This window comes from Varanus komodoensis, unplaced genomic scaffold, assembly GCF_004798865.1.
Source record: "Varanus komodoensis strain SLA01 unplaced genomic scaffold, ASM479886v1 scaffold4, whole genome shotgun sequence".
NCBI classification, from domain to species: domain Eukaryota; kingdom Metazoa; phylum Chordata; class Lepidosauria; order Squamata; family Varanidae; genus Varanus; species Varanus komodoensis.
In genome coordinates this window covers 60,782,066-60,794,853 of record NW_025335941.1, presented here as the reverse complement: position 1 = coordinate 60,794,853, position 12,788 = coordinate 60,782,066, and the positions used below count along the sequence as shown (strand labels likewise).

General features: G+C 47.5%; 1 protein-coding gene across 7 annotated transcripts in view; it reads right to left on the bottom strand.

Moving 5' to 3' along the window:
• The window catches only part of DLG2 (discs large MAGUK scaffold protein 2), a 959,957-nt gene that overhangs the window by 151,725 nt on the left and 795,444 nt on the right, over positions 1-12,788 (bottom strand). The gene's annotated exons all lie outside the window — the stretch shown is intronic.

Genomic DNA, 12,788 nt, shown 5'->3' with positions numbered 1-12,788 from the left:
AATTAAGGGCAGATGAAAACAAGGAAGATGAAATATGGGATAGATTGACTACATAAAGGAAGCCACAGGACTACATGAAGCAGCAGGGATGTCATGGATAGGGAGGGTGGAATCCAAGAAGTCGTTAGGTTCCTGCCAATTCCATTCTGCCCTACCCATCCACAAGGGAGGGGTCCCTTCAAAGCAGTGGCACAGGTGGGGCCCACTACTTACACAAGGAATCTAGCGCTTCCTAGGGAAAGCTGTGGAGTGAGACACAACACTAGTTTCTGGAAGGAGGTAAGTTGGTGGAGCTTGTGTGAGCTCAGCCAACCTCTCTCCTTGCAGAAGCAAATGCTTCCACTCATTTCAGGTTGCCCTCACTCAGAAGTGCTAAATCTCCATTGCACAAGTTGTGGGGGCCGCCTCTGCAACACAGGCGGGGTGGAAGAGAACTGGCAGAGGCCTAAGCACCCTAACCCAACCCTGAGGGTCCTTGCAGTTGTAGAGAGACCTGTCTTCAAGCCTGGAAGGATGTCCATCCTTCAGTGGAAACGGGATCTAACTGCCCTTGCTGCCTCTGAACCCACCTTCCACTGTGGTCCAGTTTGGATGGATGCTTCCGTCGCAATGTGACCTACTTTTATGAAGATCTGTATTTCAGATGTAGATGCCTATCCCTTTCTTTTCTTCTCTCCTCCGGTCATTTTGCTTTTGTTGTTAAAAAGGAAAGGAAAGAGATGACCTGAAGACTGAGGCGACTGGCCACTCTCATCGTGGGAGGCCCAATTTTACGGCTCCGAAGGTGGGCCGCCTTCTCCCATGGTCTGCTCTTGCCACACACGGCACGAAGAATAAGCGCAGCTCTCGTGGCCTATTTCACAATGAGGCTGCCACTGGCCCCACTGGAGCACGTGTCATTTTTAATAATAATGTGCCCACTGGGCACCGGCTCACTGTGTTTGCCTCTTCCTAATAAATGAGCATCTGTCTTGGGGAAAGAAAGTCATTTAATTCTGGGCTGAATGCTGTTAAATACGTGACCACTCAGCGGAGAATGAGAGAGAACAACCAGTACCACTTACCCAAAGCACTTACAAATGCACACGCCATCATTTTTTAATTTTTATTTATTTATTTATTTTCAATTTATATCCTGCCTTTTTCCGACAAAGGGCTCAAGGCAGCTGACATCATTCTCCTCCTCCATCTTATCCCCACAACAACAACAACCCTGTCAGGTAGGTTGGGCTGAGAGTCTGTGACTGGCCCAGAGCCACCCAGTTGGCTCCATGGCTGAGCGGGGACTGGAACCCGGATCATCTGGGTCCCAGTCCCAGCTCTGAACCACCACACCACACTGGCTCTCATGCCATTCCATCTCCCTTAGATCCCTGGTCAGTAACCAATCTTCAACAAGAGCCCTGTTCTGACCAGTGCAAAGCAGGGGTCTCACGCTCGTGGCCCGCGGGCCAGTTGGCGGGACAGGCGGGCCACGGGGAGGGTCCCTGCGGCCTGCAAAGTGCCAGCGGCGCCCGGGCCGGCCTCCAGATGAGCGGCCCACCACCACCACCGCGGTGGTGGAATCCTTGATGCGGCCCAGCCGCACCCGGACTCTACTTCCAGCGGCCCCCAGGTCAGTTGAGTTTGAGACCCCTGGTGTAAAGGCAGAAGGAACTGAGAAGGGAGACCCTAAAATCAGAGCTCGATGGAGAAACAAAGAGGCATTTCAGGCAGGCATTGTAAAGTCAAGCCTTTCATGCCAAGCCCAAGTGCTTTCTCTCCTTGAGGGCCCTCTTCCACTGAGTAAACAGAAGAGGATCCTTGGAATTGCTGTCCTCCAGTTCAGGGGTTTCTTCCCATGCACAAGAGGGGAAGTATCCATTGTAATGAGAAACCAGCTAAGGGCTCCCTGGGATGGAAGGGTTAACCTGGGCAATTCAAACCCCTCCATCATTTCTACTCCCACTTGCCTTTTTCCTAAGCTACACAGACCCTTTTGTTGTTCTCACTCCTCACAGGAGAATTGCTCCAAGCACCCTGACCACTTTTGCTGCCCTCCTCTGTACTTTTTCTAACTCAATAATGTCCTTTTTTCAAGTAAGGTGATCAGAACTGTCCATAATATTCCAAGTGCAGCCACACCAAAGAATGGTCTAAGGAGAGTAAGACCTTTGCAGTTCCATTTTCTGTTCTATTCCTAAATTTGCCTAGGGTGGAGTTTGCCTTTTTTCAAAGCAGCAGCACACCGGGCTGACATTGTCATTGAGCTGTCCACTGCCACCCCAAGATCCCTTTCCTGATCAGTCCCTGGTAGTTCAGATCCCATCAGTCTATACTTGAAGTTGGGATTCCCAACATCCACTTTAATTTTGCTTACATTGAATTTATATATCAGCAAGTTTTATATCCCGTCCTTTACGAGAGGTCCCAATGGCATTTGCAATGTCGATGCCTGTTCTCCCAGCTTGAAGAGGACTCCCCCTCTGGAGCTCTCCAAAGCTCCACATCTCTTTTAGTTTTAACCATCCTAAATAGTTTGGTGTCATCAGCAAACCTGGCCACTTCACTGCTTAGTCCTAAATCCAGCCCATTTATGAATACGTTAAAAAGCATTGGTCCTAATGCAGCAACCTGTGGGATTCCAATAGTTACAATCCTTTATTGGAAAGAAGTGCCATTTATTCCTACCCTGTGCTCTTGTTCTTTAACCAGTTAGTTACCCATAAGAAGATCCCCAAAGCCTTTTGGAAACCCAAGTACAAGTACAATGTCTACAGAATCACTCCATCCATGTGCTCATTGACAATTTCAAAGAACTCCAATAGGCTAGCAAGGCAGGACTTGCCCTTGGGAAACTATAACGTATCTTTTTCAGCACAATTTGTCCCTCTGTCTGATCACTGATTCTATCTTCACTTCAAGCAATTTGCCCAGAACAGATGTGAAGCTAACTGGCCTGTAATTCCATGGATCCCTCCAGATTCCTTTTAAAATATTGGTGTTATATTGGCCATTCCCCAATCCTCTGGTTCAATGGCTGATAGAAACATAGAAGCAGAGTGAGTCAGAAGGGGTCTCCCGGCCATCTAGTCTGACCCCCAGCTTCAGCCAACTCCACTCATGACATGCCCACCATGTGCATGTCCAGCCTATCCTTGAAAACCCTCACCGATCGGGCTTCAACTACCTCCTGATTGATGGATATATTACATATTTTTGAAAGAAGATTAGCAATTTCATATTTGAGTTTTTAAAGTACAGATACCATCTGAGCCAGGTGACTTAGTGACTTTCAGTTTGTTAATAAAGTTGAGAATTTTGTTTTTTGCTATTACTATCTGCCTTAATTCTTCCAATGCCCTAGGGTTGGATGAGATGTACATTTTGTCCAGAAATGGAAGATAGCTTCCAGCTTATCTTTTTTCCACCACCATCGTACGATTCTCCTGAAGTGCAAAAACTAGTGGATAACTAAATTCTGGTCCACTCATTTTTCCTGGACTGGGTCAGTTTGTATCAGAATTGAAAAAGATGGGATTCCACTACTCAGGAATGGGTGCCACTCTTTCCTTTGCAACAAGAGTGGGTATTTTGGAATGGTAAAGGCTACATTATTGTATAGGATGCCATTTACAATTTGACTTCAAGCTGATAAAGCTAGACGGATGCCTCCGCAATGCTAAAGACTCTGGCATAGAAGCAACTTGGAACCCTAGAGATGGCTTGCCAGGCAGAGTAGACAATCCTGGATCAATGAACAAATGACCTGATTTACTCCTTCTCCAGTGGGCCTTTTCTCCTTCTCCCATGGTCCCTGATGTCCCCACAAGCTCAAGCAACTCCCAAATGACCCCTGACCCAGCTCTGGCTCTTCTTCCTATAGAAACAGAGCGAGTCAGAAGGGGCTGCCTGGGCCATCTAGTCTGACTATCAACTCATGACATACCTATAGGAACTGAGAACATCAGAAGGGGCCTCCTGGGAGTCAGAAGGGGCCTCCTCTCACCTGGCTTGCAGGAACTGCCAAAGAGAGTTCCAGGTCCCACCATCGGGGCTTTTTCCTTTTGGGAGAAACCATGAGCCGGACCAATCAGATGCTACTGTTGGGGGAACATGGCCCTCTCCTTGTTGTCCTTGGGCTCCAAAACACCAGACAGTCTCTAAAAGTAGATCTTTATTGGCACTTCTCAGCTGTAAGACGAACCAACTCTAAAAGACCTCTAAAGAATTTTGGAAGTTTGGCCTCTGCTCATGTCAAGAAAGCTGAACCCTACTTGAGACTTCTTCCCTAAATCCTTTCCTTCTGGCAACTCTGTGGGCTTCACTCAAAGGGTGATTCTACTGGTGAAGGGCCAGCCGTTGAAAGCCCTCCAACTGGGCAGCTCTTTCCTCCTGACCCCTTGCCATGCATTCAGGGACTGAGCAAAGAAAGAGCTCTCCCCGCTGCCCTTCTCTGATCCCTCACATCCCTTCTAAAGCATCCCCACTCTCTGGTTGGCCTAGGAACCTGTGGGCAGTGACCCTGAGGATGTGCCAAAGGCCTGTGCCTCTCCCGGGGTTCCCAGAACCCCCATCTCCATTTCCTCAGAATCCCGGTCATGATGGGCCTGGGATGCAATCCAAGAGCAAAAGCCAGCTTCACTCCCTACAATGGCCAATGGAGCACAGGAGCAGAGCAAAGACTGGTGAACTCAGACGAACAAAAGAGGGCAGGTAGACAGGTGAGAGAGCACCAGGTGGGGAAGCAACCAGTCCACGCCTCCCAGAAACCTAGCAGTACCCCTGGAAAATCTCCTGCCAGAGCTCTGGAAAGATCAAACTTCTGCACTAAACACTGGCTGACTCCCGTATTTTGCCGAAGATCCATTAAAATATGACTCATCTGAGACAAATGGCCGCAACGCTTCTTGCCAGAGCCCAAACAAATTAATGATGTTGCTTTGTGATCAAAAAACCAATGAAAGGACAAAAACAGAAACAGGGATGTTTATTTTTCCTGCAAATTAATTAGGGTTTGCTCGGATAAGACAGGCAACAGAGTCATAAGCGATAATTTACCTCCCTGTCTTTTAGAGAAAATGAAGTCCGGATTCCTTTTCTAAATCATTTATTCAGTCTGGGAAACAAAAAGGACACTGAGAAGACTGTTGCCACGGTTATGCAGTAATGAACATAATGGGTTAGGTAGCAAAATTCACATTGTTTACCAGCTCTTTCAGCCGGCATTATGTATTACTGTCCAAATGGACTTGCAAGGAGAGATTCGTGGTTGGATCTCCTAAACACATTTTTCTTCGGTTAAAAGCAGGCAAGTCAGAGGTGGATTGAGGCTCTGAGCAGGGTCCTGTCCCCCCTCCTGTTTCCCATACTTTCAACACCCAGAAGGTAGGGCTGGTCCAAGGTAGGGCTTTCTGGGTGGACAAATAGCACTTGTCTTCACACCATGGATACTAAGCCTTGCCCTGGCCGCTGAGTCGTGCTTCAGCACTAGCCTAGAGATAACATCCACCCCTGCGCTAGAGACAGGTGACAACAGCGCCATGGTATGGCAGCTCAGTTTGCTCCTGGCCCCTCTGAACCTGGGCCACCCCGTCCTCCCCAAAAAGGGAAGGCTCACGGGTAGGACTTTTTCACGGCCCACGCAGTCAAACTAGGGAATTCATTTCCAGAAGGTGCAGTGATGGTGTGTGTGTGTGAGGAATCGGCGGATCCATCAGCTGATCCATCAGCTACGCCCTTCCCTGCATGAGCCCTGCTTAGTGATGGTGACCCATGCTCTGGTAACTTCCCGATTGGACAGCTGCAATGCACTCTACGTGGGGCTGCCCCTGAAGACAGTCAAGATACTGCAGCTGGTCCAGAATAGAGCTTCCAGGATGTTGACGGGGACCAGCAAGTATTCACACATAACACCGGTCCTCTACCAGTTACACGGGCCACCAATTGAAGTCCAGGCCCAATTTAAGGTGCTGGTGATAACCTATAAAGCCCTAAGTGGCTTGGGTCTGGGATACCAGAAGGAGTGCCTTCTTCCTTATGTGCCTTCCCACCACTTGAAATCTGAGGCAGAGGTTCTGCTCTGGGAGCCCTCCTTGAAGTTGATCAGGAGGGTGGCTACCTGGAGCAGGGCCTTCTCTGTGGTGGCACCCCAACTATGGAATACACTCCCCAGAGAGGTTCGCCTGGTGCTGACGTTATATTCTTTTCAGCATCAGGTGAAACCCTTTTTATTTTCCCACTATTTTACTGTCTAGTCGGTTTTAACTGGGGTTTTAATCGTGAGTTGCCAGATGTTGTGCTTGTTTTGTTTATTTGTTCTTTATTGTAAGCCATCCCAAGAAGTCAGTGGCAGACGAGGTATAAAACTTCTAAATCAATAAATACATTTCCAGAAGGTGCAGTGATGGTGGGGAGGTGTGAGGAATCCACCCAGGAGGAGGAATCCATTGGATCCCCTGGGCTTGGCTGTCCAGGCACCAGTCCCGTTCGTGGTGGCGCGGGGCCTGGGTTCCTGACACGCATTTGCAGGGCACTCACCAAGTTCTGGGCTCCATCCCGGACACAAGCAGTGCTGCGTTCATGCGCGGGGAGTTGCTCAACCAGCAGCTGCCCCTGGCACCGGCGCAGGCTGGTTGTGGGCTGCTCAGCCATGAGGACCTTGCCAGGAAAGCAGCGCCCTCTCGTGCTCCGGCCGGTGCCACCCTTCGGGCAGCTGCTGCTGTGGAAGAAGGTTGCCTGCTGAGCAACTGGGAGTCCGTGTTCTTGGACCTCCTCTCTGCTCGGCTCTCTTTGGAAGACAGGTTGAGCCCAAGGGGAAGCCTGCAAATGCTCAGAGGGGTGGATTCTGACAGGGGCCACCCCAAACCTAAGCAATGGCTTCCGATTTGGATGGCTTCCAGAGGGGATTGGAGCAGTTCATGGAGGAGAAGAATAACCATGGCTACTCGTGATGGCTACATACTACCTCCAAAATCAGAGGCAGTTACCTATGTACACCTGTTGCTGGGGAACTTGGGCAGGAGGGTGCTGTCGCACTGATAGCCTACCTGTGGGCTTTTGCAGGTGACTGCTTGGCCACTGGGTGGACAGAATGCCGGATGAAATGGACCCCTTGCTCCATCCAGGGGACACATTTCATGCTCTGCTGCCCGAGGTAGCTGCCTCGTTCTGCTTAAGAGGAGAACTGGTTTCACACCACCACAGATGCGGGAAAAGACAGGTACCGTACCAGGAATCGGCCACCTGCCCCTGCCCTGCATGTGCCCAACAACAGCCTCAGAATGGGGTACAACTCCAGTAGGGGAGACACCAGGGGGACACTTTCTCCATGTCCCTTCCTAGCACTGTAGGCCTACCACAGATCTTATTACAATTGCTGTGTGTTCCCACTTGTAGATCTTCAAGGAGTCACTGGACCAACCATCTTTGGCTCTCACTCTGCATCTCCTGGACTAGCTGGCCCTTCAGCTCTATGCTTCTGGATAGCAGTTAGCTTTGCTTAAGATAACAAGTGAATGGAGTTGGAGGAACTGTTAAACAGGGATCTGACAGAGCAGCTGGTGAACAACAGAATGAATCCAAGCGAGCAAGGCATGGAAAGGCCTCTCTATATTTAGACCTGATTGTCAGTTTACTGACTGGCTTTGTAAAACAATGGATATGTAACCAAGGTGTTGGCTTCTTCCTGAAAATATTGAGATTCAGCGTTTGCTCTTGGATACACAAACTGGATGCCTGTCAAAGCATACTTGGTTTAGTCAGACGTTGGTCTTACTATGTCTAGCGGGTGGTATGCTTTATGTGAAGCAAGCCCTGGACTGCTTGGATCTCCCCCAGTCGTCAGGAGGACTGAGTGGCAGCATCTTCATTGCGCTCATGAAATGCAACTCTTTCATTATCTGATGCCAGGAAGACAATCTGGGCCTTGAACATGGATGAATGCCAGAGGAAGCCCAAAAGGGCCACCCCAGTAGGTCGCCGTATTTGTAGGCTGCAAAGTGGGGTGGGTGGGTGATTTGACTGAAAGCTTTTTTCAGAGGAGGGGGCTCAGCATGGTGGTGGAGGCTGGCGTCCTTCTCTTTTTTACTTCCATCTCTGGACGGCTTACAACATTAATCAGAATAAAATAAATTAACTATTCCACGCTGTCTGACAAACCAATAAAATACAAACAATAAAATCCAATTAATACATATTAAAAGATTGATCGAATAAAAGGGTCTTGACCTGGTGCCAAAAAACATATAATGATGGCGCCAGGCGGACCTTTCTAGGGAGCTCATTCCATAGTTGGGGCACCACCGCAGAGAAGGCCCTCCTCCGAGTACTCTGTCTCCTGACCTCTTTCAAAGAGGGTTCCTGGAGGAGGGCCTCTGCTGCCGATCTTAAGGGGTAGAAGGGCATATAGGGAAAAAGGCATTCCTTTAGGTATCCTGGTCCCAAGTCATTTAGGGCTTTATGGGTAATAACCAGCACCTTGAATTGAGCCTGGACTTCAATGGGAAGCCAATGGAGCTGATAGAGGACTGGGGTTATATGAGAATAACGCCCAGTCCGTGACAGCATCCTGGCAGCTCTGTTTTGCACCATCTGAAGTATCCGGACTGTCTTCAAGGGCAGCCCCACATAAAGCGTGTTACAGTAATCCAACCGGAAAGTAACCAATGTGTGTGTCACTGTTGCTAGGCAATCCTCCTCCAGGTAGGGACGCAGCTGATGGATTAGCCAAAGCTGAAGGAAAGCGCTCCTCGCCACCACCATCACTTGGGCTTCCAAGGACAGCTCCGGGCCGAGGAGCACTCCCAAGCTGCGGACCCTGTCCTTTAGAGGGAGTGCAACCCCATCCAGGACAGGGCCCAAGTCACCTACCCAGGAGCTTGAATCACCCACCAACAGGACCTCCGTCTGTCTGTCTGTCCATCCCTAGAAGCTTTGCAAAGGCAGCACAGGTGTGCAGCCACTCTGGAACTACAGGAAGGCCTGGAGGAATGTCGTCCATGGGGTTGCGATGGGTCAGACATGACTTCGCAACTAACAACAAACAATTCTGAGGAAAAATCCATAGGAAGACATGGTACATGGTACAACTCCCACTGAATTCCGTGGTGTTTTAAAACGTGTTGGTTGCTATATGCTAAAATTCCTTCCACATAGCTGTGCATGAGAAGGCTAGGACACAGTTCTTATTGCTGAGATCTATGTTCCATGTGGAACTATTTTCAGTCCACTGAAGCCCTGTTAGAAATCGGAACCGGTACAGAAGCATGTTTAGTGTCTCCATGTGTAAGAGACATTTGTGTTTCCTTAGCCAGAAGGCCCATCCACCAACCTGACTGTACAAAGCCAATGCTCCTAATGTTATGATCAGCCATGCTTAAGCGGTTTAGCGGAACTCCAACTCAATTAAGAAAGCTGGAAGATTGTTTGCTCATTAAATTTACCCATGTGCTTCTTTGCCAGTGATCATAATCTAGCCAAATTATAGGATTATTGGCCATCTGCTGACCCACTACTGCGGCCCCCATGGTCAATTTTACCCCCATAGTTAAATAACTTGATCTGACAGGAGCATAGAAGGATGCTTTCTGACAATGGAGTCAGAACATGTTGAAATCCCAGCTCTAATAAACTCTGCTGGATGAAATTTAAGGACTAAAATGTTTAGCTTTAAAAGCATCATCACAAAAATTGCACTGCCCTTCCTGAATTGCTCCTCTCTTATTTAATCACCAATTAGCCGCTGGGTTTCCATAGCACTGCTCTTATATAAGACGATAAGAAGAGCCCTACTGGAGATGGCAAATAGCTCATCTAGTCCAGCATTTTGTTTCCCACAGTGACCAAGCAGATGCTTTTCGGAAAGTTCACAGGCACAGCATGTAGGCAATAGCCCTCCCTTGCTTTTTGTCCTGAGCATCTAATATTCCAAGGGATGCTGCCTCTGGACATAAGCCTGTGATTCAGCATGGCTCCTCTTACACCCAGAGGTTCTGAATATTAGATGCTAGAGATGTAGGGCAGGATGGGATACATTTGGAAGCTTCCAGAGTGACTCCAGCCTTGGCTGGATCCCACATTCATTCAGCTGTGGCTGAGTTGCTGTCAATTCATAAAGGATGGGCCTTAGTCACCCAGCATCCAAGTCCTGTCCCTTTCTTTCTGGGCAGGTTGCAAAGACTCCCCTACACATTTCATAGTGCTATAACTTGGATCTGACAGGGGCAGGGATATATGAGAATTTTTTCAGTTCATAAATAATTTGAAAATGTTCTGTTTGTACCAGAGAATGCACTGGAGTGTATATTCTCTGAAAACATCTGCAGGTTGGCCAACTAGTGCAAAGCGACTCCTTGAAAAGTACACAACTTTCTCAAAATGCATAACTTTCTCCACCAGTGAAGATTTTGAAAAATGCACCATTTCTCAGAATGTGCTACTGTTAAATCACCCATGGTGTAGTTTATGGGGGGAATATGTGCAAAGATGGGGGGGTACTTCATTTTCATTAGCAGTTTGTTTTGTGTGCAATTTTCCCATTCACAACCACCAGTGATGACCAACGCAAGAGCAAATCAAGGGGAGTTGAGCAGGTAGCTGAGTTTCAGAGAATTTGGTGAGCTTGATCACTGGCTCTTTATCCATCTCTAGAATGGTGAGAGATTCAGGACAGATAAAAGGAAGGATAGTAGTTGTTAGGAACCAACAGTGGAAGAAGACTATTGTCCTGTTTGCAGGTTTCTCAGAGACATCAAGTTGTCTTCTATTGGAAACAGGATGAAAAATTAGATAGGCCTTTGGCTGGAACTAATGGGACTCTTTCTATGTTCTTATGATACCTTCTTTTGTCCTTCAACAACCACCATAAACAGATTGCATAATAATAATTGGAGTGGAAAGATAAATACATGGCTCAACAGAACTGAAAAGGAAAAAGACCTTGGCGTTATTGGGGGCCACAGGCTACATATGAGCCAACAATGTGATACAGCTTCAAAAAGTGCAGATGCTGTCTTGGAATGCATTAATGGAAGTACTACTTCCAGATCATAAGAATAATAGCTCCCCTATAAGTAGTAGTAGTTACTATACTTATAGTATAATAGTTCTCCTCACTAGTCATATCTCATTTAGAATCCTGTGTCCAGTTCTGGGCACCAAGATTTAAGAAAGATGCAGGAAAATTAGAAAGGATGCAGAGGAGGGCAACAAATGATCCAGGGTTTGAAAGCACTGGCCTATGAGGAGAGACTGAGAGGACTGGGTATATTCAGCTTTGAGAAGAGAAGAGAAGAGAAGTGAAGAGAAGAGAAGAGAAGAGAAGAGAAGAGAAGAGAAGAGAAGACTGAGGAGGCACATGATATCCCTGTAGAAGTACCTCAAAGGCTGTCACAAAGAGGAAGGTCAAGATCTCTTCTTGCTGATGCCAGAGTGTAGGACACAGAATAATCAGTTAAAGTTGCAACAACCCAGATTCAGGCTGGACATCAGGAAGAGCTTCCTCGCTGTCAGAGCAGTACAGCAGTGGAACCAGCTCCCTGGAGAGGTGGGGGACTCTCCCACACTGAAGGCATTCAAAAAGAAACTGGACAGCCATCTGTGGGATGGTGTAATGTGGTGTCCTGCAACAGCAGGGGGCTGGACCCGATGGCTTTCATGGCCCCTTCCAACCCTGCTCTTCTATGATTCTATGCTAAGTCAGGGTGTGGTTGTTTAACAAGGGGCCTTTTTGAAAGGGGGGCCTCTTGGGGTACTCTTTAAAAAGGCAAGCGGGGAAAGGTGGTGATTTATCTAATCAAGTGACTCCAAACAGTAAGTCGATGGAGTTGGGTAGAGTGAATGCACCTCCCCAAATAACCTGATCTTCAAACTCCATTGACTTCACATTTAAGTTATTTGATTCCTGTTTATGTCCATGGTCATGCGCAAGCCCTGGAGCCGAGCAGGTAAAAGCTGGCACCCACTGGAAGCTCCCACATCAGCTGATGTTCTAGGAGTCTTGCACATATGGGGAAATGGTGTGGGGTGGGCACATGTGGCGGTTGGTTGCGATGTGCCCTTGTCTCTGATTTGCGGTGAGCCTGTAATGACAGCCCTCCAAAATGTCATGTCCGTGACAGCCCTTCTCAGCTCTTGTAGATCCAAGGCTGTGGCTTCCTCGATGGAGCCCTCCATCTCATACATTTGGCATCCAGTGCACAAAATGCATCTACTTGTATCTGAAAGGTAATACAACCTAACATTTAATATATTTTGGCAGTAAAAAGCCTGGGGGTTGGAAATACCATTTCCTTTCCCTGACTGAGTAAGAAAATGCCATTTTTGATTCCTGAAAATAATTTACTTAACAACCTGTTCTCACATTACACAAAAGCAAACTCAGACACAGTCAATGGGGAACGGCAGATAGAGAGAGAGGAAATACAGTAATGATCACCTGATGAGTGTACAATACATGAATTTGCATTTTAAACCTTAAAATGTGTGAAGTATCCCTTGAAGCACCATGAAGATCTTTTGTGTGGAAAATTAAGTATCAAGCACAGATAAATAGGAAGGTCTGTTACCTAGTTCTTGCTGAAAGAGAGTGAAGATGTAAAAGAATTAGTCACATCCGTGGCTATTAGCCACAATAAAGAAATTATGCATGTTCACAACATGCCATGGGATAAGGCAGTTGTTTTAACAGATCTAGTTTTCTTTTAATGGAATATTGTTGCTGTTTAAAGTGTTTTTAATTTTCCATCAGTATTTTATTCTGGGCTCCAAAATCACCGCAGACGGGGACTGCAGCCAAGAAATTAAAAGAC